This window comes from Rhinopithecus roxellana, chromosome 15, assembly GCF_007565055.1.
Source record: "Rhinopithecus roxellana isolate Shanxi Qingling chromosome 15, ASM756505v1, whole genome shotgun sequence".
In the NCBI taxonomy this organism is placed as follows: Eukaryota; Metazoa; Chordata; class Mammalia; order Primates; family Cercopithecidae; genus Rhinopithecus; species Rhinopithecus roxellana.
Genome location: NC_044563.1, coordinates 85791775 through 85798634, shown reverse-complemented (window position 1 = coordinate 85798634; position 6860 = coordinate 85791775). Strand labels below are relative to the sequence as shown.

The 6860-nt window shown below is 39.3% G+C and overlaps 1 pseudogene; it reads left to right on the top strand.

Moving 5' to 3' along the window:
* The first annotated feature begins 768 nt into the window (after positions 1-768).
* LOC115893637 lies at positions 769-1589 on the top strand (annotated as a pseudogene).
* Positions 1590-6860: the final 5271 nt, after the last annotated feature.

The following is a 6860-nucleotide window of genomic DNA, read 5'->3' as shown; positions in this document are numbered from 1 at the left end:
AAGTTGAATACATAGGGAATGGGCAGGATGATTCGTAAGTCAAGGTTCCTAAGATCAAGGTAGATAGCATCCAAATGTGAGGTCAAGGATTGCTGTTTGGAGGAGAGATAGATCCTTGATTCTACTGATGCAATGAAGAGATCAAGGATGTAGATATTGATGGGTTTATGAATCTATCTTGGGAAGTAGAGGACTTGCATCTGATGTTTCTGCTGTCTTTATGAAGCGGTTAGAGAGGTTATCTGAGAGAGGAGGAGATTTTGTATTTGAAAAGAACTTTGAAAATTTCAAAAATTGCTTGAAATATGTTGAGGAATGAATTAACCAGAGAAGATTATTGTGATTAATATGTGATATGTATATTAAGTACTCGTTTGAAGTTGGCAGTTACACATTTTAATGAGAACAACCTGCCTTTGAGCCTAACTTTCTATAGGAAAGTTGAATTGCACTTGTGCAGGCTTGGATTAAGTATGTCCAGGATGAGTTGTGTCAGCAGTACAGGAACTCAGAATGACAGGGGTTTGGGTGAATCTCTTTTATATTTAATCAGTGTTTAATTTTATTTTCTTCTACTTTATAATAGGATTGGGAATATATCATAAATTTTTCCATTTCTCATCTATATCTCCCATCAGTATCTCATCAATTTTTTTGGATGTGAAAGTGTTAGTAAATATTTTGGCAACTTTGTTTTCCATTGACCTAATTCATGTGTCTTATCCTACAAAAATCCGGGTGAAATTTTCTCAACTGAGAATTTATTTAATGCCATCATCCAGCAACGACTCCACTGCCCCAGTCTCTGAATTTCTCCTCATCTGCTTTCCCAACTTCCAGAGTTGGCAGCACTGGTGTCCCTTCCCGTCAGACTTCTCTTCCTCCTGGCCATGGGGGCCAACACCACCCTCCCTGATCACCATCCAGCTGGAGGCCTCTCTGCACCAGCCCCTGTATTACCTGCTCAGCCTCCTCTCCCTCCTCATCGTGCTCTGCCTTACCGTCATCCCCAAGGTCCTGGCCATCTTCTGGTTTGGTCTTAGGTTGGTCAGCTTCCCTGCCTGCTTCCTTCAGATGTCCATCATGAACAGTTTCCTCCCCATGGTGCAGAATGCTTTGTTGCTTTCACCTGTTCCCATTCTCTCTGCCCAGCTCCATTACTGTGGGAAAAATGTCATTGAGAACTGCATCTGTTCCAGTCTGTCTGTGTCCAGGCTCTTCTGTGATAATTTCACCCTTAACAGAATCTAGCAATTTGTGACTGGTTGGACCTTGCTGGGCTCGGATTTCATCCTCATGTTCCTCTCCTACACCTTCATTCTAAGAGCTGTGCTTAGATTCAAAGCAGAGGGGGTGGCAGTGAAGGCCCTGAGGACATGTGGCTCCCATTTTATCCTCATCCTCTTCTTCAGCACCTGCTGGTTTTGGTGTTGACAAATGTGGCCAGAAAGAAGGTCCCCATGGACATCCTAATCCTGTTTAATGTCCTTCATCCCTTTAGTCCTCCTGCATTAAACTCTATTGTATATGGGTTTCAAACTAAAAAGTCAAAGCAGGAATTTTAAAAGTTGCTGCAGAGGGGCCTTTGAAAACACGGAAGGGACTCTCTATAGAAACACCTATTACTGTTTCTATTTCAGGAGGTATGATTCCAGACAATAAACTAATGCTTAAATACTGACTATTTCCTACCCATTTCTCTCTCTCCAATATCAGGCATTAGTGAGGGCTCCTTAGTACCTGACATAAATTCATTTGCCTAGCTCATGTAACTAACATTTGTAAAGATTTAACTTTGTGTTTAGATATTTACATATTTGAATAATCTCATCCTCACAAAAATTCTACAGAGTAGGATTGTTATTCCACTTTATATATTAGAAAACACACATTTAGGGAGAAATACTGACACAGGTCACATCTGATGAGTGGTGGAGCATCAATTCCTCAGATATCATTGAAGCTCTGTCTTTGCTCTGTAGGTCAGGATCTCTGCATCATATTTATGAATTTGTTGCTGTCACTAGGTCTTCTCTAATCACTCTCCACCTTCAGGGTCAAAAAGAACCAAACAGAGGAGCAGACACCAGAGATGTTGCCACAATCTTTTTCTGACTGCTCAGGCTTCTGTCACCAAAATATATTAATCATAGTACCAGTTTATGCCCAGTGGAAGCCTCACGAAGCTTGAAATTCTTTCTGACAAGACCAGGACGCTAAGGATCCAGCTGGCAGAGGTAGGAATGAGAAGACCAGCAGTGTGGGAAGTGGTCAAATCGTGGTGATTTGGGGGCATTCTGTGTACTCAAAACCACACCACATATGCTCAAGAACCTGAGTGTGGGGAATGTATGTATGACATATTGTTAAACTTCTGGATGTCATAATCTGACACCCAGAAAATGGGTGAAGAAACAACATACTATTGTAGATGGTAGGCAACACTGTCATTATTTACATGAGTAATAGAGAATTGAGGTTCAGGCTCATTTAAGAACCTTACCCAAAGGTCAGAGATAATGCTTATTTGCAAAATTCCATAGGCTGAAAGCAAGGGCCACTGTATTAAGAGGTCCTAAAACAGTGGTTCTGGTGAGTAGATCCCAAAATTATTAAATTAAAAGCATCTGAAACGTAAGCCAGGCATGGTGGATCATGCCTGTAATCCTAGCACTTTGGGAAGCTGAGGTAGGAGTTCGAGACAAGACTGGCCAACATGGTAAAACCCCGTTTCTACTAAAAATACAAAAATTAGCTGGGTGCATTGGTGTGCACCTGTAGTCCCAACTACTTAGGAAGCTGAGGCAGGAGAATCACTTGAACCCAGGAGGTGGATGTTGCAATGAGCTGAGATAGCACCACTGCACTCCAGCCTGCGTGACAGAGCAAGAATCCATCTGAAAAAAAAGAAAGAAAGAAAGAAAGAAAGAAAGAAAGAAAGAAAGAAAGAAAGATAGAAGGAAAGCAAAAAAATGAAAGAAATGTAGAGGGTACTAAATCCTTGTTTTCATCAAATATAATGTTCTGTATCCTATCAAATATCTTTTGAATTGTAAATTGCAAATATGGAATAAATAGATATGTGCTATATGGCATTAGAGTATAACAATATCTTGGTGAATGGTGGAAAGCAGGGGGTTTGCTTGATTCCTTTAATTGTGAAAGGAATGAAAAAGTGGTTATAAAGTATTTTAAAGAAATTTATTTAAAGAAGGAGCAGAAAGAACTTGGTTATCAATTGGATGTGTGGAGTAGAGGAGAGGAAGAGAAAGGTAATTACATTTTCAAGTTTGTATGCTACACTTTTGTGGGTTTTGTCAGCTTCACTCTTTGGTTATTCAAGAAAATTGGCATAAGCTTCGCTTTTTTACATGCTAAGACAGAGATTGGGCTCTCCAGAACCAAACAAAGTCAGAGATAATTCTTATTTGCAAAATTCCATCGGGTGAAAGTAAGGGCCACTAAAATTTAATCTCTTGTTTTCATCAAATATGATCTTCTTTGTCCTGTGAAATATCTTTTGAATGTCAAATTGCAAATATTAGATGAACTAAAGCTTCAGTTGGGAAACAGATCTCTGCTAACTGTGGAGATGGATGATGCTTATGCAGCCACAAATCCAACCATAAGCCCAGCGAGGAGACAGTCACCCTTGCTAGCCCTTGCTTTCACTCTATGGAATTTTGACCTGGAGGTTGTGCTTGCTTAGCTTCGTGAGAAAAGGTTTATAGTTACATGGTCTTCCCTAAGACAGTCTCGTTAATTCTGGTCACACATCTGTTTGCACACACAAGAAAGAAAGTTTGGGTAGACTTTCAACTTAAAAACATTCAAATGCAATTCTTAATCCTGAAGGTCCTGCATTAGTTGAATTTCACTTGATTTTCCATTTCTGGATGCTGCTGCCCTTTTCTTATCCTAAAATTTATTTTCATGACATATTTTAGATACATTTTGGAGTCCCCAAATCATTTTGACCTCAGGTTCCTACAGACGTATATTTTCTTTCATTGTGATGCATAGTCCTTCTAAGGTATGAAAGCTTCAGCTGTGAAATAGAACTCTATTTTATTTTATTTTTTTAGACAGAGTTTCACTCTTGTTGCCCAGGCTGGAATGCAACGGCCAGATCTCAGCCCACCACAACCTCCGCCTCCCGGGTTCAAGAGATTCTCCTGACTCAGCCTCCAAAGTAGCTAAGATTACAGGCATATGCCACCATGCCTGGCTAATTTTTGTAGTTTTAGTAGAGATGGGGTTTCACCATGTTGGCAGGCTGGTCTAGAACTTCCAACCTCAGGTGGTCCACCCACCTCAACTTCCTGAAGTGTTGGGATTACAGGCGTGAGCCACCATGCCTGGCCTGATCTCTCTTGACTGTGGAGAAGGATGAGGCTTATGCAGCCACAAATCCAACCATGAACCCAGTGAGGAGAAAAGAGTTAGATTGTGCTTTGATCTGCTGGTATAGCATGATTTTATATACTCAAGAGGGACTTTAGCTGGTTAATATGAAGTAACAGGAGCTAGATTACCCTGTCACTTGAAATAACTAGAAAGCTGAACAAAATATGTGAAATAATGGTTCTGAAGGCATGGGACATCAGGCAATGGAGGACAGTGATCCCCAAGAGACAGGAAACAAAAAAGGTGAGTCTTATTTACTGGAAACTGATTGTTCCAATTATCAGGGAGAGATTCCAGGTTATGTCAAAGGGAGGGCAAACTCAGCTGCAGCCTGGCAATCTTTCTGTGTCGAGGAGAAGGGGATGGGAGTCCAAGGAAGCTAGAGTTCACAAGGCACAGTATTGAGGAAGAGAAAACTGCATCGAAAGAGAATCCCAAAGATTTATAAAAATTCCCCCTTGAGTGTTCAGCAATGTACTGATTAGCACATGCATGTGAGAGAACTTCATGAAGGGTTAGATATCTGAAATAAATTAGATATCTTCTATCAAGGAAGAAATGGAAAGGGGATGATAGTGAGATGGAAATGGGTGTTGGAAAAACAACTAATAGAGTCAAACATATCAGAAAACAGTAAAATTCTATATAATGTTCTGAATAACTTTTATGCCAATGAATTTGAAAAACTAAAATTGAAAAATCATCACTGACTTCAGATAATAAAACTCAAATATATAAATAACCATTAAAAATTTGAAATATTAATCAAAGACTTTTTCCCAACAAAAGCTTCAGTACACTATGGGTTTATAGGTGAGTTATAAAATTTTAAGAAATAGATCATCTCTATCATGTATATATTCTTCAAGATAATAGAAAAAGATGGAAAATTTTTACCAACTTATTTTATGGAGCTAGAGTGACCTTGTCTCTAAAACTGGATAATGACAATTCAAACTGTGCAGTGTTTCTACCATGCATTTCATTGCAAGGCAACCCACAGCCAATCAGTCCATTGTCTAATCAGCCCATTCCCCCGAGAGTCTCACCTCTCAGTAGGAGGTGTTTCCATATCTTCCAGGTGGCCAAGGGCAAGCTTCTCTGATCCAGGCATGTAAAGAACAAAGTATCCCTCCATAACTGCCATTAGTCATCCCTTAAAGTATATTTCCTACCTACTTATTACACACCAAGGCTAAAAGCTTTCCCATGACTCAAAGTAATTTTTGATACCCCCAAAAGTCTAAAATGTCAGATAACACAATGCAAAACAGTACAGTGTCTTAGATTTTTGAGAGGGATCTATTCTCTTTCCATTCTTGGGCTTCTGTGAGGAAAACAGAGGTTTTTCCTAGAATGGGGTCTGTGGTGCCTCCTCTGCTTTTCCCTAGGAGTCCCAGGCTGTTAGAATTTATCTTAGGTTCTCTCATGTGGGCATCAAGAGTGGGAGGAAGACAAAATGAAGAAAAGCAATTCAGTCTACTGAGAAGAAAAAAACTTTCAGAAGAATAGATTCAAGAAGAGGAAAAAGATAAAGCCCTCTTAAATATATTTAACTTGGATATCTGTTTTTAACTAGGCTGATTTTAGCCATAGAGCTATTTTTTTCTAAACAAAAAAAATCATTTTAAATCTTCTATTACCAGACTCTAGTTAGGGCAGCCAATATTTCTGGCTTTTGAATTCTACCATAGGTAACTTCACACATGAAATCAATTAATGTTTTAACTAAGGTTAACTTAGCTATGTATGCATAAGATGTCTCAAAGAGATGGTAAGTAGTTTCTATTTTTACAAGATTTAGAATCTCCCCAAGGATAGTTCAGGGAAAGGAAAATTCAAGACAGGAAATCAGAGACTATCCATGGGGAAAAAAACCCTCAATAAATGGCAAAGTTACACAAATAATAAACCAGGAAGGAATCTTTCTGGAAGCCAAGAATTGAATCCTTGCCACAACTGTCAAAAGATAAAGCCTTAGCTACTGAGCTACACAGCATTGAGCAGTTTCTATTGCTCTTTCCAGAAGTCTAGAGCAGCCAATTTCAAGCATGAAAATGCTTTTAACTGCTCAAGATAATTTTTAGGGCTAACTATAGTGTGAACCCCCAAATTTCTGTCCTCTAGATAGTGGAGACCAAGAGAAAGTATCCCCACATAGTCCCAAGGTTAAGCTCTTAAGGACACAAAACAAGACAGAAATTGTATTTGGTATTGGCTTCAGGGACATGCAACAAAGTTTGTAGCTCATTAACCTGCCAGCTTGGTTTGAAAGCAGGCTTATAGGGATCTCAAACCTACATTCTATCCTGTGATACCCCTCTCTCCATTACAGAAAGAAAAATTCTTAGCACAAAGTGCACCAGATTTACTATAGCCTAAGACTAGTCTCACAAATCCTTTTTTCTACCAATCAAACTCTTGCAGAGAAGACAGTGACATTTACCATTTAC